Genomic DNA, 26,820 nt, shown 5'->3' on the forward strand with positions numbered 1-26,820 from the left:
TCTTCGACCCCATCTTCAATATCGGAGTATTGCTCTAGCTGCTGCTGAATTAACCTGGATTTCCCTATTCATTTCGGTCAGGAGCAGAAGCAGTTGCTGCTCGCGACCTCCTTCTTGATTAGGATCACCACGATGACCTTGTGTGTTGTGCTGCTGCTCGGGACCCTCCCTATGCTTCTCCTTGCTCGTCCGGGTCCAGGTTAGTCTCTCTGACCCCGCCGCCTGCTCGTCCCCGTCAAACTGTGCATATCTGTATACTTTCAGCTTGTATACTTTGACATGTGCATACTTTATTCTTAATTGTGCAGAAACTTCTTTTGTGATGCAACTAATGGGGAAATACAAAAAAACACATAATGCCGATTGCTTTGAGCCTTTGAGTTAGAAGGTATACCCATCTCTGATAGGCTTCCCTGTATGTGCCCCTTCCATACCAAACATTAGTTCTAATTCTATGTCCTTAGCTGCATCCATTAGTGCACTTGTTTCATTGAAGGTTAATTCCTGGAAGCAACATTACAAAGAATAATGGGTATGCATGATATAATATACTTACAATTAGATGTTGGGGAACGTAGTAATTTCAAAAAAAATTCCTATGCACACGCAAGATCATGGTGATGCATAGCAACGAGAGGGGAGAGTGTTGTCTACATACCCTTGTAGACTGTAAGCGGAAGCGTTAGAATAATGCGGTTGATGTAGTCGTACGTCTTCAAGGCCCGACCGATCAAGCACCGAAATTATGACACCTCCGAGTTCTAGCACATGTTCAGCTCGATGACGTCCCTCGAACTCCGATCCAGCCGAGTGTCGAGGGAGAGTTCCGTCAGCACGACGGTGTGGTGAAGATCTTGATGTTCTACCATCGCAGGGCTTCGCCTAAGCACCGCTACAATATTATCGAGGAGGACTATGGTGGAGGGGGGCACCGCACACGGCTAAGGAACGATCACGAAGATCAACTTGTGTGTTACAGGTGCCCCCTTGCCCCGTATATAAAGGAGCCAAGGGGGAGGGGGCGGCCGGCCAAGGAGGGCGCGCCAAGGATGAGTCCTACTCCCACCGGGACTAGGATCCCCCCTTCCATGTAATAGGAGTAGGAGTCAAGGAAAGGGGGAAGAGAAGAGAAGGAAGGAGGGGGCGCAGCCCCTCCCCCTAGTCCAATTAGGACTAGGCCTCGGGGGGCGCCCAACCTCTCCTCTCTCTTTCCCCTAAAGCCCAATAAGGCCCATATACTCCCCGGCGAATTCCCGAAACTCTCCGATACTCCGAAAAATACCCGAATCACTCAGAACCTTACCAAACTCCGAATATAGTCGTCCAATATATCGATCTTTACGTCTCGACCATTTCGAGACTCCTCGTCATGTCCCCGATCTCATCCGGGACTCCGAACTCCTTCGGTACATCAAAACTCATAAATTCATAATATAACTGTCATCGAAACCTTAAGCGTGCGGACCCTACAGGTTCGAGAACTATGTAGACATGAGCGAGACATGTCTCTAGTCAATAACCACTAGCGGAACCTGGATGCTCATATTGGCTCTCACATATTCTACGAAGATCATTATCGGTCAGACCGCATAACAACATAAGTTGTTCCCTTTGTCATCGGTATATTACTTGCCCGAGATTCGATCGGCAGTATCCAATACCTAGTTCAATCTCATTACCGGCAAGTCTCTTTACTCGTTATGTAATGCATCATTCCGTAACTAACTCATTAGCTACATTGCTTGCAAGGCTTATAGTGATGTGCATTACCGAGAGGGCCCAGAGATACCTCTCCGACAATCGGAGTGACAAATCCTAATCTCGAAATACGCCAACCCAACATGTACCTTCGGAGACACATGTAGAGCTCCTTTATAATTACCCAGTTACGTTGTGACGTTTGGTAGCACAAAAAGTGTTCCTCCGGTAAACGGGAGTTGCATAATCTCATAGTCATAGGAACATGTAAAAGTCATGAAGAAAGCAACAACAACATACTAAACGATCGTGTGCTAAGCTAACGGAATGGGTCAAGTCAATCACATCATTCTCCTAATGATGTGATCATGTTAATCAAATGACAACTCATGTCTATGGTTAGGAAACTTAACCATCTTTGATTCACGAGCTAGTCAAGTAGAGGCATACTAGTGACACCCTGTTTGTCTATGTATTCACACATGTATTATGTTTCCGGTTAATAAAATTCTAGCATGAATAATAAACATTTATCATCATATAAGGAAATAAATAATAACTTTATTATTGCCTCTAGGGCATATTTCCTTCAGTCTCCCACTTGCACTAGAGTCAATAATCTAGTTCACATCGCCATGTGATTCAATACCAATATTCACATCTATATATGATTAATACCCATAGTTCACATCGTCATGTGATTAACACCCGAAGGGTTTACTAGTGTAACATCCCAAATTTTCAATTTGGAATGTTATACATAGATCATCATTGCATATCATATTTTGTTGCATCTTTGGCTCGATCTTAGAAATTTCACGCAACTCAAGGACCCTCGGAGAGAGTTGGGGATTTCGTTATTTCTCTTATTTGAGTTTTTCTCAAATTTTTGAAAATAGGATCATTGATTTTGTTTATTTTATCTTCAATTATTTCTACTACCAAAGATTCAGAGAGGGAATAAAATGACTTTCCCAAAATAAAGAAATAATGAAGATTTAATAAAAAAATCAAATAAGATTTATTTTGGAGTTTTTCGCCTTTTATTTGAATTTAGGAAAAAATGCGCGTTTTCAAAATTGCATTTAGGCCCCAAATAAATGTTCATCAAGTCCGGCTTGATTTTAGAAGCCGAGGAAAATTTATTTCGGGATTTTTGGAGTCCGTTTAGTATTTCTTTTTATTTTTCTACCGAGCATAATGTTAAAAAAAACGCACACCAACTCCGGGCCGTACCCGAGAGGGACTCCGCTCAGGGGCGCTATATAAATAGCGCCGGGACCCCGCCCCAGCCCGCCAGATCGCCCCGCCGCCAGCCCAACCCGCCGCCCCGGCCCACCCGCAAACCCTAACCCTAGCCAGCCGCCGCCGCCCGCCAGATCCGCCGCCGCCGCTGCCGCCAGCGCCCGCCACCGCCGCCAGCGCCGCCGCCCGCCGTCGCCGGACCCGCCGAAGCCCCGCCGGACTTCGTCGTCGCCGCCGCCGAGGTTCGCCGCCGCCTCGAACCGCGTGCCGCCGGTTTTCTTAAAAACCGGGCGGTTTTTATTGCGGTTTTTATTGCGGTTTTTATTACGGTTTTTTTAGAATCATTTTTATTTTAGTTTTCGGATTTTTTTCCGGTTTAGGTTAATTAGCGGTCGTTTGTCCGTTAGTTCGTTTTAGCGAACGCCTTCGTCAGATTCGTTAAATTAACGAACGTTCGTTCGTTAATCCGTTCGTCGTTTTTCTTTTCTCGGATTTTTCGCGGTTATTTTCTGATCGCGGTTTCTGATCCGATTTTCGTTCCAGTATAACTTTTCGCTCGTTTATCGGAATCAGGCGATTCAAGCGCCTGGAGTTTCGTCTCGAAACCCTCTTTCCGAATAATCAACTTAAACAAGTTTTTGCCTCTGTAAAATTTGACTTAGATCCAGATTAGTAAAACGAAGCTGTTTTCTTTCGCCGTTTGACTTTCGTTGCTTTGTTTGATTTGGTTCTTTTTGCAAACCGGAGTTCTTAAGTTGAACATTCTGGTTGGATCTTTTATTCGAGTTGTACCTGTGCATTAGAGGAGTACTTATTGTATGCTTGTTTGTTTGTCTGCGATAGAATACCCGGAGTGCGCCGCCTGTTACTTCGAGTCTCTAGGTTTCGCAGATCATCAGCAAGGCAAGTAACACTTGATCATACCTTTCTACTACCCAGTTTTTATGCATTAGATCTATCCTCAAACATTGCATGATTAGGATCTAACTAAATTGTGGGATGGGAAGTAGATGAGGTAGTACCTATTACCTGTTTTATTATCAAACCTTTGGGAGTTACTTCTACGTTTGCTTATTATGCCATGCTATGCTAGTAGACGTGGATTGGGTGAGAGTATATCCATGACAGATGTGAGATTGTTAATTAATGGTTTATTTAAGGTGGCAACTTAAACACACATCTGGGTGGATTGAGGCACCTGTTTTCTAGCAGGACTTGCCTGTTTTTCTTCGGACCGCCACCCAGGCTCAAAGGGATCATGAGATTATTCAAACTAGAAACTTACGTGTGCAGCCACATGCTATTATGGGCTCTAGCATAGTTGACTAAGTTGTGCGAACTCTTACGGGGTGGACTAGCAGATGTAGGGGATGTAGGTTGGTACGGTCTACCCCTCATGTAAGGTGCTAGTGCTTCTGAAAGACTATGTCTCGGTCATCCGTTTCTCAAACACCTTGTAGTGCGAGAAAACAAGCGGAGGCGATCGAGTCATGTGGGGAAAAGTGCGCAAACCTCTGCAGAGTGTACAAACTAATCATGATTAGCCGTGTCCCCGGTTATGGACATCTTGAGTATCTAGTACTTGATTATCATGTGAATCTCATCATGATACTTTAATTAATATTGTTGGGTTTTAATGAGTACCTTTTAATTGGGATTGAGGATGCTGTCAACCATTCTCAATGTTTAACAACCACCATGATAGTTAAATGAATTTATTCCTTTGCAGTAGGGAAAAATTGGCTTTATGCAAAACTGTAACCATAGAGCTTTACCACCAGCCAAATTGCATGTAGTATAGCCTATCTCCATTGTTATTCTCTATGTGTTACATTGCCAGCATATTCCATGTGCTGACCCGTTTTCGGGCTGCAACGTTTCATGTTGCAGACTTTTCAGACGACGAGTAAGGTGCTTTTAGGTCGTGGTTCTATACTCAGTGATGCCGTTGGAGTTGATGGACTCGCTTATCTTCCAAGCCTTCCGCTGTTATCGTTTTAGATGGCATTAAGCCATATTTATTTCAATAAGTTCTCTTGTGAGACATTCGATGTAATAAGTGTGTGATTGCTACTCTGTTATAAATCCTCCAAGTACTGTGTGGTGTCAGCATTACTGATCCAGGGATGACACTGAGCACAGAGACTTGACCGTCTGAGGTCGGGTCGCTACAAGGTGGTATCAGAGCACACGCTGACTGTAGGACACGGCCACTAAGCTTAAGCCCTAGATCACTACTCTTTCTTCTCATTTCTGATTTCCTCATCTTTTCTATTCCTTAGGATGGCGGATGCAAGGATCAAGTTCGCGCAACCAGATGAGAATTCACCTTTTGGATGTCACTTGAAGGAAGCCGCTAGATACTTGAACATAGGAGTACCAAGCTTCACTGGAACTTTCAACGCCACTTTACCCGAAGAGGAGCGCTGGAGGGTTCAAGTCTACATTCCAGGAAGGACATTTGCACCAATCACAGAGCCAATAGAGTTTACCTTTGATGTGCCAACATGGAGCCTAGGAAAGAGCATGGCAGCTCACATCGCCATGGGACGAATTGGAGAAGTTTACTACAACGACCTCAAGAATACTATCTACCATATTTGTGGGCGCCGAGATGAGCATTGGGAGATGATCGCCACCAGGAGGGACAGATCAATCGCAGCTTATATTCAGGAGTTAAACCAACACATCCGACGCCAGGAAAATCAGATGTGCGCAGATATGGAGGAGCTACAGAAGGCTATGACCAGGATCAAGGAGCTAGAAGCAGAACTCAAGGCTACGCGCAAAGATTATATGGAAGAAATCGTCGCTCTAGTAAGACAGAACGGTGACCTTAAGGAGAAGATTGGAGTATTCATGGGAGGTTCAGCACCCAGAGGAGGAGAGGATGAACCTACATGTCCAGATAATTATATCATCATCGACACCGACTCTGATCCCGACGACAGCGACGATGACTATGTTGATGAAGCTGGAGCAGATATCATGGAATCTTCATCGGAGCAGTTTTTCTAGTTGACCACCATAACAATAGTAGAATTTTCCACCATTTAACTAGTTTTAGTCCAAGCACTTTTGTATCGATATTTAGACCGTTGTATGCCCTTGTTTGAATTGTTTGGAATGAAATTGTGTGTTTTTTCACATGTGCATATGGGTAGTGTTATCCCACTAGACCTCATTCTATTCTTAACTCTTCCCTTTAAACCCTCAGATGCCTCCGAGACGCGACCCTGGATTTGTTTTCCCACCAGAGATCACTCAGTTGATTCAGCAGCAGAATACCTTGATTCAAACATTGGTACAGAACCAAGGCAACAACAACAACCCACCGCCACCACCACCTGTTGACCATTTGACCCGTTTCTTAAGGCTGAATCCGCCGGTGTTTTCCAATATCACCGAGCCGATTATTGCAGATGATTGGCTCCGTAAGATAGGGAGGGAGTTGACCACTGCAGGATGTACAGATGGAGAAAGGGTGAAGTTTGCTGCACATCAGCTTGAAGGACCCGCAACGGCATGGTGGGAGAATTTTACAGCCACTTACCCTGTAGACACTGTCACATGGAATCAGTTTCAGCAAGCTTTTCGTACTGCCCATGTTTCAGCAGGAGCTATGGCCATGAAGAAGCGTGAGTTTCACAACTTACGCCAAGGAGGACGGACAATTGGCCAGTATGTGGATGATTTTAGTAAGCTAGCACGTTATGCCCCAGATGACGTTGCTACGGATGCAGCTAAGCAGGAGAAGTTTCTAGAAGGACTAAATGATGAGCTGAGCATGCAGTTGATGGTAGCCACTTTCTATAACTACCAGGAGTTAGTAGATCGCGCTCTTATGATTGAGGGGAAGCAGCAGCAGATTGACAATCGTAAGAGGAAGTATGCACAGGGGAAGTACAATTCTGGAGCTCAGCAGAAGCCACGTTTTACTCCAAAGTCAGGGGGACATTTTTAGCATACTCATGGAGGAGGTAGCTCGCACAATCATAATGGTGAAAAGAATGGAAACGGGAATGGAGGAAGCAATGGACAAAGCCGCACCAACCCGTCAACACCATCCAAGGCAGACCTGAGTCATATCACTTGTTATAAGTGTCATAAGACGGGGCGTTATGCAAATGATTGCCCAGAAGCTCAAAATGGAAATGGCAATGGAAGCTCAGGAAAGAAGGCGAACCCTTTCAACAGGGGGCAAGTGAACCACGTTACCGTGGAGGAGGTTGAAGCTCAGCCAGATGCAGTAATAGGTAAGTTTTTGGTTAAGACATTTACTGCAGTTGTTCTTTTCGATACTGGTGCATCGCATTCATACATATCAAGGGGATTTGTGGATAAATATAAATTGCCAACCCAAGCACTTAGGTCACCCATGCTAGTAACCTCACCGGGAGCAGAGTATACGGCTGGTAAATGGTGTGATCGACTGCCATTAAGGATTGGACACCATGTATTTCCCTCGGACCTAATAGTTTTGGAATCACAAGGTTTGGATGTGATATTAGGCATGGATTGGTTATCGAAGTATGGAGGGAACATTGATTGCGTCAGTAAGTCGATTTTGCTTACCACCCCTGAAGGAAGAAGGATCAAGTATGTATCACAGCATGAGCCAAGAAGAGCACATGTAAATTCCTTATCAGGAGTTGTGCAGGAGGAAGTACCAGTGGTAAGGGATTTTCCCGATGTATTTCCAGAAGAGTTGCCAGGCATGCCACCGGATAGAGACATTGAGTTCTTAATTGAGCTACTGCCAGGCACTGGACCTATATCCAAGAGACCGTACAGGATGCCAGCCCAAGATTTGGAGGAAATTAAGAAGCAGATCAAGGAGTTGTTGGATAAAGGTTTTATTCGCCCAAGTTCTTCACCTTGGGGATCGCCAGTACTTCTAGTGGAGAAGAAGGATGGATCGCTAAGAATGGTTGTTGATTATCGCGGATTGAATGAAGTAACGATCAAGAACAAGTACCCACTACCAATGATCAATGATCTGTTTGATCGGTTGCAAGGAGCTAAGGTGTTTTCCAAGATCGATTTACGATCAGGGTACCATCAGTTGAGATTCGAGAGCAAGATATACCGAAGACGGCTTTTACCACCAGGTATGGGCTGTATGAGTATACCGTTATGTCATTTGGTCTGACTAACGCCCCAGCCTATTTTATGAACATGATGAACAAGGTGTTTATGGAGTTTTTGGATAAGTTCGTCGTGGTGTTCATTGATGATATTTTGGTTTTTTCGAAGAATGAAGAGGAACATAAGGAACACTTGCATTTGGTACTCGAGAAGCTCAGAGAACATCAGCTATACGCCAAGTTCAGCAAGTGTGAGTTTTGGTTGAAGGAAGTTGGATTTTCTTGGACATGTTATATCTGGAGAAGGTATTGCCGTAGACCCCACTAAAGTTGTCACCGTGACAAACTGGGAAGCACCAACAACAGTTGGAGAGATCAGGAGTTTCCTTGGACTCGCAGGATACTACCGGAGATTCATTGAAAATTTCTCGAAGATTGCCAAGCCTATGACAGAGTTGTTGAAGAAGGATACTAAGTTCATTTGGACTGAAGAGTGTGAGGCTAGTTTCCAGGAGTTGAAGAAACGTTTGGTTACCTCACCAGTATTAATTCTGCCAGACCAGACTAAGGATTACGAAGTGTATTGCGACGCTTCACGTCGAGGACTTGGAGCAGTGCTTATGCAGGAGGGAAGAGTTGTTTCGTATGCTTCACGATAGCTTAAGCCTCATGAGTTGAATTATGCTACTCATGATTTGGAGTTAGCAGCCGTAGTGCATGCACTGAAAACGTGGAGACATTTTCTCATTGGAAATCATTGTGAGGTGTACACGGATCACAAGAGTTTGAAGTACATCTTCACGCAGAAGGAGTTAAATCTCAGGCAGAGGAGATGGTTGGAGCTTATTAAGGATTATGATATGAGATTGCATTATCACCCCGGGAAGGCTAACGTTGTAGCAGACGCGTTGAGCCGTAAGAGCCACGTCAATACACTAATGATGGGAGGAATACCCAAGGAGTTAGCCGAGGACCTTCGAGAGCTATGTTTGGAAATAGTTCCGAGAGGCTATGTAGCAGCATTAGAGATTCAGTCTACGTTGATGGACAAAATCAGAGAAGCTCAAAAGGTAGATAAGGAAGTTGCCTCTATAAAGGAGAAAATGAACGAAGGAAAGGCTAAGGGATTTCGTGAGGATGAGTACGATACCCTACGATTTGAGGACCGTGTTTATGTGCCCAATAACCCGGAGATCAGGAAGTTGATTCTGCAAGAGGCACATGATTCACCATATTCGATTCACCCCGGGAACACAAAGATGTATTTAGATTTGAAGGAAACATTCTGGTGGACCGGAATGAAGAAAGATATCGCAGAGTATGTAGCAGTTTGTGATGTATGTCAAAGGGTGAGGGCAGAACATCAAAAGCCAGCTGGATTGTTGCAGCCATTGCCTATACCCGAATGGAAGTGGGACAAACTAGGCATGGATTTCATCACGGGATTGCCCAAGACTCGTTCAGGCTATGACTCGATTTGGGTTGTAGTTGATCGTTTGACGAAGGTAGCTCATTTCATTCCAGTAAAGACTACCTACAGCGGTGCCAAACTGGCTAAGATATACATGACAAGGATTGTATGTTTGCATGGAGTTCCGAGGAGCATCGTATCAGATAGAGGAACCCAATTCACCTCGAAGTTCTGGAAGCAATTGCACGAAACATTGGGAACCAGACTGGAGTTTAGCACAACTTTCCATCCGCAGACAGATGGACAGACCGAGAGAGTCAATCAGATTTTGGAGGATATGCTTAGAGCTTGTGTTTTGGATTATGGATCAAGTTGGGATGACAACTTGCCATACGCGGAGTTTTCTTACAACAACAGTTATCAATCCAGTTTGAAGATGGCCCCTTTCGAAGCCTTGTACGGAAGGAGGTGCAGAACCCCGTTGTTGTGGGATGAGGTTGGAGACCGCCAATTGTTTGGACCGGATTTGATTAAGGAGTCTGAACAGAAAGTAAAGTTGATTCGGGATAGGCTCAAGGTAGCTCAGTCAAGGCAGAAGAGCTATGCAGATTCGAAACGCAAGGAGACAGAATATGAAGTCGGAGACAGAGTTTATCTTCGAGTATCTCCACTACGAGGAGTTAAGCGCTTTGGAGTTAAAGGCAAGTTAGCAGCACGTTTTGTGGGGCCATACAAGGTTTTGGAACGCATGGGAGAAGTAGCATACAAGTTGGAATTACCTGAGGGATTGTCAGGAGTTCACGATGTGTTCCATGTTTCATAGTTGAAGAAGTGTCACGCAGAAATAGCCGATATTCCACTGAGAGATACTGTGCCACTAGAAGCAATTCAGTTGAAGGATGATTTGACTTATGAGGAGAAACCAGTTAAGATTCTGGATTATGCCAGTCGAGTTACCCGTAGTAAGGTTATCAGGTTTTGCAAAGTTCAGTGGAGCCACCACACCGAGGAGGAAGCCACCTGGGAGCGAGAGGAAGATCTGCTCAAGGACCACCCTCACCTATTTTCTAGCCAACCCGAATCTCGAGGGCGAGATTCATCTTAAGGTGGGTAGGTTTGTAACATCCCAAATTTTCAATTTGGAATGTTATACATAGATCATCATTGCATATCATATTTTGTTGCATCTTTGGCTCCATCCTAGAAATTTCATGCAACTCAAGGACCCTCGGAGAGAGTTGGGGATTTCATTATTTCTCTTATTTGAGTTTTTCTCAAATTTTTGAAAATAGGATCATTGATTTTGTTTATTTTATCTTCAATTATTTCTACTACCAAAGATTCAGAGAGGGAATAAAATGACTTTCCCAAAATAAAGAAATAATGAAGATTTAATAAAAAATCAAATAAGATTTATTTTGGAGTTTTTCGCCTTTTATTTGAATTTAGGAAAAAATGCGCGTTTTCAAAATTGCATTTAGGCCCCAAATAAATGTTCATCTAGTCTGGCTTGATTTTAGAAGCCGAGGAAAATTTATTTCAGGATTTTTGGAGTCCGTTTAGTATTTCCTTTTATTTTTCTACCGAGTGTAATGTTTAAAAAAAACGCGCACTGACTCCGGGCCGTACCCGAGCGGGGCTCCGCTCGGGGGCGCTATATAAATAGCGCCGGGACCCCGCCCCAGCCCGCCAGATCGCCCCGCCCCCAACCCGCCGCCCCGGCCCACCCGCAAACCCTAACCCTAGCCAGCCGCCCCCGCCGGACTTCGTCGTCGCCGCCGCCGAGGTTTTCCGCCGCCTCGAACCGCATGCCGCCGGTTTTCTTAAAAACCGGGCGGTTTTTATTGCGGTTTTTATTAGATTCGTTTTTATTTTAGTTTTCGGTTTTTTTCCAGTTTAGGTTAATTAGCGGAGGTTCGTCTGTTAGTTCGTTTTAACGAACGCCTTCGTCAGATTCGTTAAATTAACGAACGTTCGTTCGTTAATCCGTTCGTCGTTTTTCTTTTCTCGGATTTTTCGCGGTTATTTTCTGATCGCGATTTCTGATCCGATTTTCGTTCCAGTATAACTTTTCGCTCGTTTATCAGAATCAGGCGATTCAAGCGCGTGGAGTTTCGTCTCGAAACCCTCTTTCCGAATAATCAACTTAAACAAGTTTTTGCCTCTGTAAAATTTGACTTAGATTCAGATTAGTAAAACGAAGCTGTTTTCTTTCGCCGTTTGACTTTCGTTGCTTTGTTTGATTTGGTTCTTTTTGCAAACCGGAGTTCTTAAGTTGAACATTCTGGTTGGAACTTTTATTCGAGTTTTACCTGTGCATTCGAGGAGTACTTATTGTATGCTTGTTTGTTTGTCTGCGATAGAATACCCGGAGTGCGCCGCCTGTTACTTCGAGTCTCTAGCTTTCGCGGATCATCAGCAAGGCAAGTAACACTTGATCATACCTTTCTACTACCCAGTTTTTATGCATTAGATCTATCCTCAAACATTGCATGATTAGGATCTAATTAAATTGTGGGATGGGAAGTAGATGAGGTAGTACCTATTACCTGTTTTATTATCAAACCTTTGGGAGTTACTTCTACGTTTGCTTATTATGCCATGCTATGCTAGTAGACGTGGATTGGGTGAGAGTATATCCATGACAGATGTGAGATTGTTAATTAATGGTTTATTTAAGGTGGCAACTTAAACACACATCTGGGTGGATTGAGGCACCTGTTTTCTAGCAGGACTTGCCTGTTTTTGTTTGGACCGCCACCCAGGCTCAAAGGGATCATGAGATTATTCAAACTAGAAACTTACGTGTGCAGCCACATGCTATTATGGGCTCTAGCATAGTTGACTAAGTTGTGCGAACTCTTACGGGGTGGACTAGCAGATGTAGGGGATGTAGGTTGGTACGGTCTACCCCTCATGTAAGGTGATAGTGCTTCTGAAAGACTATGTCTCGGTCATCCGTTTCTCAAACACCTTGTAGTGCGGGAAAACAAGCGGAGGCGATCGAGTCATGTGGGGAAAAGTGCGCAAACCTCTGCAGAGTGTACAAACTAATCATGATTAGCCGTGTCCCCGGTTATGGTCATCTTGAGTATCTAGTACTTGATTATCATGTGAATCTCATCATGATACTTTAATTAATATTGTTGGGTTTTAATGAGTACCTTTTAATTGGGATTGAGGATGCTGTCAACCATTCTCAATGTTTAACAACCACCATGATAGTTAAATGAATTTATTCCTTTGCAGTAGGGAAAAATTGGCTTTATGCAAAACTGTAACCATAGAGCTTTACCACCAGCCAAATTGCATGTAGTATAGCCTATCTCCATTGTTATTCTCTATGTGTTACATTGCCAGCATATTCCATGTGCTGACCCGTTTTCGGACTGCAACGTTTCATGTTGCAGACTTTTCAAACGACGAGTAAGGTGCTCTTAGGTCGTGGTTCTATACTCAGTGATGCCGTTGGAGTTGATGGACTCGCTTATCTTCCAAGCCTTCCGCTGTTATCGTTTTAGATGGCCTTAAGCCATATTTATTTCAATAAGTTCTCTTGTGAGACATTCGATGTAATAAGTGTGTGATTGCTACTCTGTTATAAATCCTCCAAGTACTGTGTGGTGTCAGCATTACTGATCCAGGGATGACACTGAGCACAGAGACTTGACCGTCTGAGGTCGGGTCACTACAACTAGAGTCAATAATCTAGTTCACATCGTTATGTGATTAACACCCAAAGAGTACTAAGGTATGATCATGTTTTGCTCATGAGAGAAGTTTAGTCAACGAGTCTGTCACATTCAGAGCCGTATGTAATTTGCAAATACTCTATGTCTACAATACTCTGCACAGATCTACTCTAGCTAATTGCTCCCACTTTCAATATGTATCCAGATTGTGACTTAGAGTCAGCTGGATCAGTGTAAAAGTTTGCACCGATGTAACTTTTACGACGAACTCTTTTATCACCTCCATAATCGAGAAACATCTCCTTAGTCCTCACTAAGGATATTCTTGACCGCTGCTCAGTGATCTACTATTAGATCAAAATTGTATTCTTTTGCCAAATTTAGAGCAAGGTATACAATAGGTCTGGTATACAGCATAGCACACTTCACAGAACCTATGACTGAGGCATAGGGAATGACTTTCATTCTTCTTTTCTATTTTCTGCCGTGGTCGGGATTTGAGTCTTACTCAATTTCACACCTTTAAAACACAGGCAAGAACTCTTTCTTTGACTGTTCCATTCTGAACTATTTCAAAATCTTGACAAGGTATGTACTTATTGAAAAACTTATCAAGCGTCTTGATCTATCTCAATAGATCTTGATGCTCAATATGTAAGTAGCTTTACTGAGGTCTTTCTTTTAAAGAACTCCTTTCAAATACTCCTTTATGCTTTCTAGAAAAGTTCTAGATCATTTCTGATCAACAAGATGTTACTCACATATATTTATCAGAAAGGCAGTAGTGCTCCCACTCACTTTATTGTAAATACAGGCTTCACTGCAAGTCTCTATAAAACTATATACTTTGATCAAATTATCAAAGCGTATATTCCAACTCTGAGATGCTTGCACCAGTCCATAGATGGATCGCTGGAGCTTGCACATTTTGTTAGCATCTTTAGGATTGACAAAACCTTCTGGTTGCATCATATGCAACTCTTCTTTAATAAATCCATTAAGGAATGCAGTTTTGACATCCATTTGCCAGATTTCATAAAATGTGGCAATTGCTAACATGATTCAGACAGACTTAAGCATCGTTACGAGTGAGAAAATCTCATCGTATTCAACACCCTGAACTTGTCGAAAACCTTTTGCAACAAGTCGAGCTTTGTAGATAGTGACACTACTATCAGTGTCCGTCTTCCTCTTGAAGATCCATTTATTTAACTTGATTTGCTGATCATCGAGCAAGTCAACCAAAGTCCACACTTTGTTCTCATATATGGATCCTATCTCAGATTTTATGGCCTCAAGCCATTTCGCGGAATCTGGGCTCATCATCGCTTCCTCATAGTTCGTAGGTTCATCATGGTCTAGTAACATGACTTATAGAACAGGATTACCGTACCACTCTGATGCATATCTTACTCTGGAAGACCTACGAGGTTCGGTAGCAACTTAATCTGAAGTTTCATGATCATCATCATTAACTTCCTCACTAATTGGTGTAGGAATCACTAAAACTGATTTCTGTGATAAACTAGTTTCCAATAAGGGAGAAGGTACAATTACCTCATCAAGTTCTACTTTCCTCCGACTCACTTCTTTCGAGAGAAACTCCTTCTCTAGAAAGGATCCATTCTTAGCAACAAAGATTTTGCCTTCGGATCTGTGATAGAAGGTGTACCCAATAGTTTCCTTTGGGTATTCTATGAAGACGCACTTCTCCGATTTGGGTTCGAGCTTATCAGGTTGAAACTTTTTCACATAAGCATCGCAACCCAAAACTTTAAGAAACGACAACTTTGGTTTCTTGCCAAACCACAGTTCATAAGGCGTCGTCTCAACGGATTTTGATGGTGCCCTATTTAAACGTGAATGTAGCTATCTCTAATGCATAACCCCAAAATGATATTGGTAAGTCGGTAAGAGACATCATTGATCCAATAAAGTGCGGTTACGACGTTCGGACACACCATAACTCTATAGTGTTCCAGGTGGTGTGAACTGTGAAACTGTTCCACATTGTTTTTATATGAAGGCCAAACTCGTAACTCAAATATTCATCTCCACGATCAGATCGTAGAAATTTTATTTTCTTGTTACGATGATTCTTCACTTCACTCTGAATTTCTTTGAATATTTCAAATGTTTCAGACTTGTGTTTATTAAGTAGATATACCCATATCTGCTCAAATCATCTATGAAGGTCAGAAAATAACGATACTCGCCACGAGCATCAATATTCATCGGATCGCATACATCGATATGTATTATTTCCAATAAATCAGTAGCTCGTTCCATTGTTCCAGAGAACGGAGTTTTAGTCATCTTGCCTAGAAGGCACGGTTCGCAAGCATCAAATGATTCATAACCAAGTGATTCCAAAAATCCATCTTTATGGAGTTTCCTCATGCGCTTTACACCGATATGACCCAAACGGCAGTGCCACAAATAAGTTGCACTATCATTATTAACTTTGCATCTTTTGGCATCAATATTATGAATATGTGTATCACTACGATCGAGATCCAACAAACTATTTTCATTTGGTGTATGACCATCGAAGGTTTTATTCATGTAAATAGAACAATAATTATTCTTTGACTTTAAATGAATAACCGTATCGCAATGAACATGATCAAATCATGTTCATGTTCAACGCAAACGCCAAATAAGATTTATTTAGGTTTAACACTAATCCCGAAAGTATAGAGAGTGTGCGATGATGATCATATCAATCTTGGAACTACTTCCAATACTCATCGCCACTTTACCCTCAACTAGTCTCTGGTTATTCTGTAACTCCTGTTTCGAGTTACTAATTTTTAGCAACCGAACAAGTATCAAATACTCAGGGGCTACTATAAACACTAGTAAGGTACACATCAATAACCTGTATATCAAATATACCCTTGTTCACTTTGTCATCCTTCTTATCCACCAAATATTCAGGGAATTTCCGCTTCCATTGACCATTTCCTTTGCAGTGTAAGCACTCAGTTTCAGGCTTTGGTCCAGCTTTGGTATTCTTCGCAGGAGTGACAACTTGCTTGCCATTCTACTTGAAGTTCCCTTTTCTTTCCCTTTGCCCTTTTCTTGAAACTAGTGGTCTTGTCAATCATCAACACTTGATGCTCTTTCTTGATTTCTACCTTCGTCGATTTCAGCATCACGAAGAGCTCGGGAATCGTTTTCGTCATCCCTTGCATTATAGTTCATCACGAAGTTCCAGTAACTTGGTGATGGTGACTAGAGAACTCTGCCAATCACTATCTTATTTGGAAGATTAACTCCCACTTGATTCAAGCGATTGTAGTACTCAGACAATCTAAGTACTTGCTCACTAGTTGAGCAATTCTCCTCCATCTTTTAGGCGAAGTATTTGTCAAAGGTCTCATACCTCTTGACACGGGCATGAGTCTGAAATACCAATTTCATCTCTTGAAACATCTTATATGTTCCATGACGTTTCAAAAACGTTTTTGTAGTCCCGGTTCTAAGCCATAAAGCATGGTGCACAAAACTATCAAGTAGTCATCATATTAAGCTAGCCAAACGTTCATAACGTCTGCATCTGCTCCTGCAATAGGTCTGTCACCTAGCGGTGCATCAAGGACATAATTCTTCTGTGCAGCAACGAGGATAATCCTCAGATCACGGATCGAATCCGCATCATTGCTACTAACATCTTTCAACATAGTTTTCTCTAGGAACACATATAAAAGCATAGGGAAGTAAAAACATAGGGAAGCAACAACGCGAGCTATTGATCTACAACATAATTTGCAAAATACTACCAGGACTAAGTTCATGATAAATTAAAGTTCAATTAATCATATTACTTAAGAACTCCCACTTAGACAGACATCTCTCTAGTCATCTAAGTGATCACGTGATCCAAATCAACTAAACCATGTCCGATCATCACGTGAGATGGAGTAGTTTTCAATGGTGAACATCACTATGTTGATCATATCTACTATATGATTCACGTTTGACCTTTCGGTCTCCGTGTTCCGAGGCCATATCTGTATATGCTAGGCTCGTCAAGTTTAACCTGAGTATTCCGCTTGTGCAACTGTTTTGCACCCGTTGTATTTGAACGTAGAGCCTATCACACCCAATCATCACGTGGTGTCTCAGCATGAAGAACTTTTGCAACGGTGCATACTCAAGCAGAACACTTCTTGATAATTTAGTGAGAGATCATCTTAAAATGCTACCGTCAATCAAAGCAAGATAAGATGCATAAAGGATAAACATCACATGCAATCAATATAAGTGATATGATATGGCCATCATCATCTTGTGCTTGTGATCTCCATCTCCGAAGCACCGTCGTGATCACCATCGTCACCGGCGCGACACCTTGATCTCCACCGTAGCATCATTGTCGTTACGCCATCTATTGCTTCTACGACTATCGCTATCGCTTAGTGATAAAGTGAAGCAATTACAGGGCGTTTGCATTTCATACAATAAAGCGACAACCATATGGCTCCTGCCAGTTGCCGATAACTTCGGTTACAAAACATGATCATATCATACAATAGAATATAGCATCACGTCTTGACCATATCACATCACAACATGCCCTGCAAAAACAAGTTAGACGTCCTCTACTTTGTTGTTGCAAATTTTACGTGGCTGCTACGGGCTGAGCAAGAACCGTTCTTACCTATGCATCAAAACCATAACGATAGTTCGTCAAGTTAGTGTTGTTTTAACCTTCACAAGGACCGGGCGTAGCCACACTCGGTTCAACTAAAGTTGGAGAAACAGACATCCGCTAGTCACCTGTGTGCGAAGCACGACGGTAAAACCAGTCTCGCGTAAGCGTACGCGTAATGTCGGTCCGAGCCGCTTCATCCAACAATACTGCTGAACCAAAGTATGACATGCTGGTAAGCAGTATGACTTGTATCGCCCACAACTCACTTGTGTTCTACTCGTGCATATAACATCTATGCATAAAACCTGGCTCTGATACCACTATTGGGGAATGTAGTAATTTCAAACAAAATTCCTGCGCACACGCAAGATCATGGTGATGCATAGCAACGAGAGGAGAGAGTGTTGTCTACATACCCTTGTAGACCATAAGCGGAAGCGTTAGAACAACGCGGTTGATGTAGTCATACGTCTTCACGGCCCGACCGATCAAGCACGGAAACTACGACACCTCCGAGTTCTAGCACACATTCAGCTCGATGACGTCCCTCGAACTCCGATCCAACCGAGTGTCGAGGGAGAGTTCCGCCACCACGACGGCGTGGTGACGATCTTGATGTTCTATCGTTGTAGGACTTCGCCTAAGCATTGCTACAATATTATCGAGGAGGACTATGGTGGAGGGGGGCACCACACACGTCTAAGGAACGATCACGAAGATCAACTTGTGTGTTACAGGTGCCCCCTTGCCCCCGTATATAAAGGAGCCAAGGGGGAGGGGGCGGCCGGCCAAGGAGGGCGCGCCAAGGAGGAGTCCTACTCCCACCGGGAGTAGGATTCCCCCCTTCCAAGTAATAGGAGTAGGAGTCAAGGAAAGGGGGAAGAGAAGAGAAGGAAGGAGGGGGCGCAGCCCCCCCCCCCCCTAGTCCAATTCGGACTAGGCCTTGCGGGGCGCCTAGCCTTTCCTCTCTCTTTCCCCTAAAGCCCAATAAGGCCCATATACTCCCCGGCGAATTCCCGTAACTCTCCGGTACTCCGAAAATACCCGAATCACTTGGAACCTTTCCGACCTCCGAATATAGTCGTCCAATATATCGATCTTTACGTCTCAACCATTTCGAGACTCCTCGTCATGTCCCCGATCTCATCAGGGACTCCGAACTCCTTCGATAAATCAAAACTCATAAATTCATAATATAACTATCATTGAAACCTTAAGCGTCCGGACCCTACGAGTTCGAGAACTATGTAGACATGACCGAGACATGTCTCTGGTCAATAACCAATAGCGGAACCTAGATGCTCATATTGGCTCCCACATATTCTACGAAGATATTTATCGGTCAGACCGCATAACAACATACGTTGTTCCCTTTGTCATCGGTATGTTACTTGCCCGAGATTCGATCGTCGGTATCCAATACCTAGTTCAATCTTGTTACCGGCAAGTCTCCTTACTCATTACGTAATGCATCATTCCGTAACTAACTCATTAGCTACATTGCTTGCAAGGCTTATAGTGATGTGCATTACCGAGAGGGCCCAGAGATACCTCTCTGACAATCGGAGTGACAAATCCTAATCTTGAAATACGCCAACCCAACATGTACCTTCGGAGACACCTGTAGAGCTCCTTTATAATCACCCAGTTACGTTGTGACGTTTGGTAGAACACAAAGTGTTCCTCCGGTAAACGGGAGTTGCATAATCTCATAGTTATAGGAACATGTATAAGTCATGAAGAAAACAACAGCAACATACCAAACGATCGTGTGCTAAGCTAACGGAATGGGTCAAGTCAATCACATCATTCTCCTGATGATGTGATCCCGTTAATCAAATGACAACTCATGTCTATGGTTAGGAAACTTAACCATCTTTGATTCACGAGCTAGTCAAGTAGAGGCATACTAGTGACACTATGTTTGTCTATGTATTCACACATGTATTATGTTTCCGGTTAATACAATTCTAGCATGAATAATAAACATTTATCATGATATAAGGAAATAAATAATAACTTTATTATTGCCTCTAGGGCATATTTCCTTCATTAGAATTATTTGGGACATAGTTGGAAAAGAAAAGATGCCTCTGTCACTTCGAAGTCTTCGGAATCACTGGAATGCGTGCTCTGCTTTTTCTCCACTTCTTTGTCGGCTGTTCCATTTGATTCTCTCAGCGTGTCCCCTAGAGTGTCTGCCCCTTCGGTGCCAAATGTTTGTGCTAATTCCTCATCCAGAGCTGACTGCATTTGTTCAAGGTTAATTCCTGAGAGCAAGATTACAAAGAAAAATCAGTATGCAGGGTTTAATATAATTAGAATTTGAACTATTTGGGACATATAGTTGGAAAAGAAAATATGCCTCTGTCACCTCGGAATCTGTGGACCGTGTGCTCTTCTTTTTCTCCACTTCATCTTTGTCGGCTATTCCATTTAATTCTGCAAGCTTGTCCCCTACAGTTTCTGCCCCTTCGGTGTCGAATGTTTGTGCTAATTCATTGTCTTGAGTTGGCTGCATTTCTTCACTTGTTTCCTTGATGGTTAATCCCTGAGAGCAACATTACAAGGAATAATCCCTATGTAGTATTATAATATAACGAGAATTAGAACTATTTGGGCTAGTTGAAATAGAAGCATGCCTTTGCCACTTCGCAATCTGTAGCTGGTTTGCTCTTCTTTTTCTCTACTTCATCTCTGTCGTCTATTCCATTTGATTCTTCCTCGCTGCATACCTGAAACACACATAATATAATATTACCCGGTACTTATTGGTTCTTCATCGCTTAGTAACTAAAACACACGATAATATAATATTCTCCAGTACTTATAAAAGAGCAAATATTATGAAGACGAATAAAGAATCGTAGGTATGATATTATTATACTACAGATTACATATTGTTTTATCCCTCCTGCATAAGAATAATAATAATGGCATGTGAAATTAAAAACCGCCTTTGTCAGCTTGGGGTTTGTATGCTTGTGTTAGGGTATCACCTCATCAATCTGCATATTTTCTGTATCTTCCATGATGCCTTGTTCTTCCATTGCCTTTGTTGACTTGGTGTTCATATCCTCATCTTTGGTTATCATGCATTCAATCTGCATATTTTGTGTATGCTCGTCCTTCGCTCCTTTGTTGATGTTTTCCTAAAAATCAAAGCATATATTATTATCACGCGGTACACATTCAGCCCCTATGTTTTGTTAGCTTGAAAATCGGTCTTATATGTTGGGACGTAGGGAGTACATCACAACTGTATGCACATATTTGCTTATGTTTACTTAACATAGTGGTATCAGGATATCCTTTCCAACTAAATTTCACTATCTATTTCTTTTTTTAATTGTTCAGTCAACTTTTCGAGACTAACTTGCGTGACTATTCTCTCTAGTAATCAGGTGGAAAGGACGGCAGCAATATGCTTATTTTGCTCGCAGGCTTGTCATTGTCGCTTTAATATTTCCTCTCTATTTTGTGCATACCGCTCCCTTTCCATCCAATTCTTAATCTCATCACGGCCTGACTAGATGAAGCATAGATCATTATATAGCAATATAACTGGGCCATGTAGGATGAAGTTCATGTTCATTACCTTGTGATACAGCCAGCTGTGTTTGTGCCCCACTACTCTTGGCAGAGGCAATTTTCTTCTGTTTATAGGCCTCACGTCGTCTCTTATTAATCTCATCCTTGTTTTGTGCATACCGCTCTCTATCCCTCTGCCTTTTTACTTCTTTAGGGTCTGCAATCAATGGCACAATTCAGCAGTTGAGCTACAAAAACTGAAATTGAGTGCTTGTGTAATGCTCATCACCCAAGGACTGGGTGTTGCTTATATCCTGGAATGGGGTGCGCGTCCCATTGGGATTGGTCGGGGCCATACGAAGTCCTTCAACCCTATGAATGTCAAGAATGTATCACACAATTGTAACAGAAGGAATAGTATTAGCACAACGCAGACAGAGTACAGTTTTATGTTCAACTCCGTCCCACTGTTTAACATCAAAGCTTTCTTATGGTGCCTCTACAACCAATTAAATTCATTTTGTACTATTCATGTAGGTATATCTCAGGGTGACTTTATTTGTGTTCATATGAATTGGAACTGAGCATTGAACGATCCATATGCAGCTTCATGAGGCATTTAGGTGAAGTCAGTACAATGCTCATTTGCCAAGGACTCATGGAACGACGTCAGGTTTAGGTGAGGTACGCGCATCAGGAATCATGTTAGCATGTGGTCATGCCATAAGTCACCAGTTCCTACATTTTCCTTCTATAATTGCTCTTGTTTTTCATAAATTCAATCAAAGCAATTGATGGATCACATGAACAGGTTGACAAATGAGCATGCATCTGCGGAGCAGAGGGGTCTTCTAGCCTAACAAAGTCTTGGTGGCAGCGGTGTGTAAAAGACTTACGAACTTCAGATCAGAGAAGACCATGCACCTGTGCCGGTGAAGAGCTCGTCGTCGCCGCCATGGCAGGGCGCCTGGGCGGCTGCACCCGTGTTGGGGAAGAGCTCGTCGTTGCGGCCGTCGTCGGGTGCCTCGGCGGCTGCGCAGGGCAGCGATGGCGCACGTAAGATGGATGCCTGGATTGATTCCATGGATATACTCCCGCTAAGTTAGCACATTTGTTTCCGTATACGACTCTCCGTGTAAATTGGACGTGGGGTGTTTCCTTTCTGCGGGCGTGGGATGTTTCCTGGTGTGGGCGTTGCCAGAGTTTTCGTCCGCCCTGGAAATCTACTAAACGCAATTCGGTTGTGGGTTGGTGTAATCGTGACGGCTAGATCTAATTAAGCGATTTGATCGTGAGGCTCCAATTGATCGGGAATGTTATGTGTAGATTAGGCTGGGTATGTTTAGCGTTGAATATGTTCTCTTGTCTAATAGTAGTAGAGATTAGTGCACTCCTTAGTACAATCGAAGGCAATGATGCGGCTGCATGTACAACTAGAGGGGAAGCAACATCGACTTCTTCAAAACCAAAGATGAAGAATGAAGAAAGCATCAAGAATGAACAAAACAAAGATCAAGAATCCACAGATCAACAATGAGTGCATGGAGAAGATATTGCTTCAACTAGTGGGAGCAGTAATGGAAGTTGGAAATCTTCTGAAATGCATTCTTGTGGTTCTTGTTTTCTTTGGTTTTGCTATTCTAGCCAAGATTTGGTGATATATTTTGTATCTAATGTTGTGGCAAAAGCAAATAAAAACATTATGGTAGATCAATCTAAGTTTTACGGCCTGGGACGAGCTACGCCAGATCAGAACCCGCATAAGCCAACCCGTAAAAAAGTATATTCAGTGAATAATGGCCGGACCACAAAAGTTGTTTTGCGCGAACTGTAAATGAGTTATGCGAGTAGGCGAGATGCGGAGTCTGCTAGAGTTGCTCTTGGGTTACTCAAAACGAATCTGCTCGCGATCTGGGAGAAAAAACAGCGAGCCTGCTTCTGCCCGCGATGCAGCATGCGGCAGCAGTGTACGTCGGAGAAGATGCATATAACCATCTCTGGTGACTGTTTAGCCATGTTATTAAGTTGAAAAAAGGTTGTTGTTTTGATTATGTTTGTCTTTCCTTTTTTTTGAGGGGCTCTTTCCTTTTCTAACACCGTGATTTTTTTCGTTACTTAATTTTATTTCCTGACTATTTTTCTTTGATAACGTTGTCTCTTTCCTTTTATAACACCCTGATTTTTACGTTTCCTAATTTTCTTCCCTGAATTTTTTTCTGGACCATCTCTTGACTATTTATAAAGCAACAAAAAAGCTAGCGCAAGAGATTTTTTTTCAAGTTGAACGTTGGTTATGTTGTCTCTTTCCTTTTCTAACACCCTCGTTCATATGTTTTCTTATTTTGTCTCCACACTATTTAAAGCAAAAAAAGAACGGTAGCGCAAATTTATTTTTTCTGTTTGAATTTTTTTTATTGTGAAGTTATCTCGTACATGGTCCGACTTTGCTAAGATTGATTTAGGTATGTCTAGCGTGCACGTTTTTCTCTCCTATTAGAGTCCAAACCGAAATTGATAACTTGTTGCTTCCTTTCATGTACAACACAGATGATGGTGCATTGGAAACTTGTCTCTTGCACGTAATAGTGGCTGCTTTTTCACGACCCATCCATGTACGTGACATAGTTTAGATGTGCAAAACGATGCACACATATGGTTTGTATGTAACGTTTACATCTTGAGATCTCAGCCGTTTATATTTAAAATTAATCTCTTTCCTTTTTTAACACCATGATTTTTGCGTTTCCTAATTTTATGTCCTGACAATTTTTCTTTGGTTACGTTGTCTCTTTCCTTTTCTAACACCCTCATCCGTATGTTTCCTTATTTTGTCTCCACACTATTTAAAGCAAAAAAAGAATGGAAGAGCAAATTTATTTTTTCTGGTTGTACTTTTTTATTGTGAAGTTATCTCGTACATGGTCCGACTTTGCTAATATTGATTTAGGTATGTCTGGCGTGCATGTTTTTCTCTCCTATTAGAGTCCAAACCGAAATTGATAACTTGTTCCTTCCTTTCATGTACAACACAGGTGATGGTGCATTGAAAACTTGTCTCTTGCACGTAATAGCGGCTGCTTTTTCACGACCCATCCATGTAGATGACATAGTTCAGACGTGCAAAACGATGCACACACATATTGTTTGTATGTAATGTTTACATCTTGAGATCTCAGGCGTTTATATCTAAAATTAATGGCTTAAATAATTTAATCTGTGTGGATGAACGTCGTATCTTGTTTTACTTCTATCTTAATTATATAATAGATAGATGGTTCGCTGCATCATATGTTCCTATAGAATTTGATATGCAAGAGCGGCGGATAGCAGTAGCAGTTCTGGACTGCAATATTTTCCATATTTTAAATAAAGGTGGATGGTTTCTTACAAATCAAGCATACCTTTTTAATCTGATGTTTCTATATAGCATATCTAAATGTGAAGTTTTATATACAGTTGTGATGTTTCCAATAGGGAAGCCAAGGAGCAGGGGAATTTGTGAACTTCAAACATGGGTGGAGGGGGAAGATTATAACAACAGTGGCATTGGCTTGTTGCAGATTTATTTGTTGTCAACGATCGCCCACACATAACGCTAGGACTTGATTATGATAGCAAGCACGCCCGTGCACTGTTCGTCCACCTCTAGCAGCTTTTCCTTGTTTCACCTTATTCTTCATAGTCCCTCAAGGCAACAATCATTGAAGTCTGACAATGGCCACTTCTCACTTTTGTGAATGACACTTGGCATCTTCTCACTTCTGTGAACGCCACTTGATTTTCTCATAGTAAATAGTTCTTTACTATTGTTGATACATAAATGGTTCTTTACTGAACGTAATTGTATGTTTGTATGGAAAATGGTGATGAACCTTTTAAATAATAATCCATTGTCCAACAAGGGGATTCTAATTTTCCATTAGATTATAGTATAACAATACGGTTAGCAAAAAAACTAACGCTTGTATATTCAGTACATACTGCAATGGGGTACTTGTATGTTTGTATGGAGAATTGTGATGAACCTTTTAAATAATAATCCATTGTCCAACAAGGGGATTCTATTTTAGATTAGATTATAGTATAACAATATGATTAGAAAAAACAAACGATTGTATATTCGATACATATTGCAATGGGCAGAAGCCCACTAGGATATTTTGTTCAAATATTAGCAAAGAAACGGTTGTATATTCGATAGATATTGCAATGGGTAGTGACGGTGTCCTGGACTAGCAGGGGGTACTCACCAAGTCATCTTCTGACCAGTGGGTCGGGCCGAGGACCCCCATGATGATTCACTAATGGGCCACTTCGGGCAGCCCATGCCGAATACAAGGAGGATTTCACAAGACTTGGCGCACGACAAGGACTCCTCTAAACCCTATGCCTACGATGCATATATAAAGGGTCGCGCTAACTGCCACACGTGTGGCAAGAAGGGAGACGCACCACACGTCTCTAATGTAAACAGATTGCCACGTCATCGCATGCATGCATGCATGAATCTTTTTGGATTTTTAGTTTTTAAAATGTTTTATCTCTTAAACAAAAATCCGATTGAAAATCCGTTTTCACCATTAAATCCCTCGCAATGAGATCTTCGAAACTAGATCCCATGTTCATATGTTTTGATGAAATTTTTTTTGGATTAAAAGTTGCCATGTCTATTGCATATGAATTGTCATGATGTTTACACTGAAGTTGCCATAATATGTTTCAACTATTTTCTTCTACATTTAAAAGTAAATATTGACATTTATAAAACAGAGAATTAAGAAACTAGACTTGCCATGAACCATAAACTAAAATTGCCATGATACATGCACGTAAAATTGCCATGGTTCATACAAAAAATAATTTTCATGGTCAAAGTAATGGAGTTGCCATCATCAAAATACTAAAATTGCCATGATCTACAAACTAAAATTGCCACATGGCAACTTTAGTTTAAGCCCTATGGCAACTGTAGTGTAAACATCGTGGCAACTTCTGGCAAAAAAAATTCGTCGAAACATATCAACATGGGGTCTAGTTTTGAAGATCTCGTCGAGACGGATTTAATGGTGAAAACGGAATTTTAGTTCGCTTTTTTATTTAGGAGATACAACATTTTTAAGCCGAAAACCAAAAAAAATTCTGCTGATGTCATCTATTCATACGTGGCAAAATGAGTGGTGATGGAGGCATGTGGGCGATGTGCAAACGCCCACACGTGTGAGCGTTAACATTTTCGTATATAAATCGAGGCCAGGCTAGTCAATAGACAATCGCATATTCATTACTACAATCTCGTGGTAGATACCTGTACTATATATGTACTATCCTTATATCAATATAATCAAAAGCAGGACGTAGTATATTATCTCCTTGAGAGAGCCCGAACCTGGGTAAAATCCGGTGTTCATATTACCATTGCTCCAAGACACCTAGCTTAGGACACCTACTACGAGATCTGTCGGTTTTGACATCGACATTGGTGCTTTCATTGAGAGT

The 26,820-nt window shown here is 42.0% G+C and overlaps 1 long non-coding RNA gene across 2 annotated transcripts; it reads left to right on the top strand.

Annotated features, from left to right (window-relative positions):
* Window positions 1-223: 223 nt before the first annotated feature.
* On the top strand, window positions 224-22,282 carry LOC119338468. 2 transcript variants are annotated; one of them, XR_005164016.1, is made up of 4 exons: window positions 224-388; window positions 21,539-21,763; window positions 21,862-22,008; window positions 22,136-22,282. It is a non-coding gene; the product is annotated as an uncharacterized LOC119338468 (long non-coding RNA). The 2 variants fall into 2 exon arrangements; XR_005164017.1 differs by lacking the exon at window positions 21,539-21,763.
* The last annotated feature ends 4,538 nt before the right edge of the window (window positions 22,283-26,820 follow it).

This window comes from Triticum dicoccoides, chromosome 7B, assembly GCF_002162155.2.
Source record: "Triticum dicoccoides isolate Atlit2015 ecotype Zavitan chromosome 7B, WEW_v2.0, whole genome shotgun sequence".
NCBI classification, from domain to species: Eukaryota; Viridiplantae; Streptophyta; class Magnoliopsida; order Poales; family Poaceae; genus Triticum; species Triticum dicoccoides.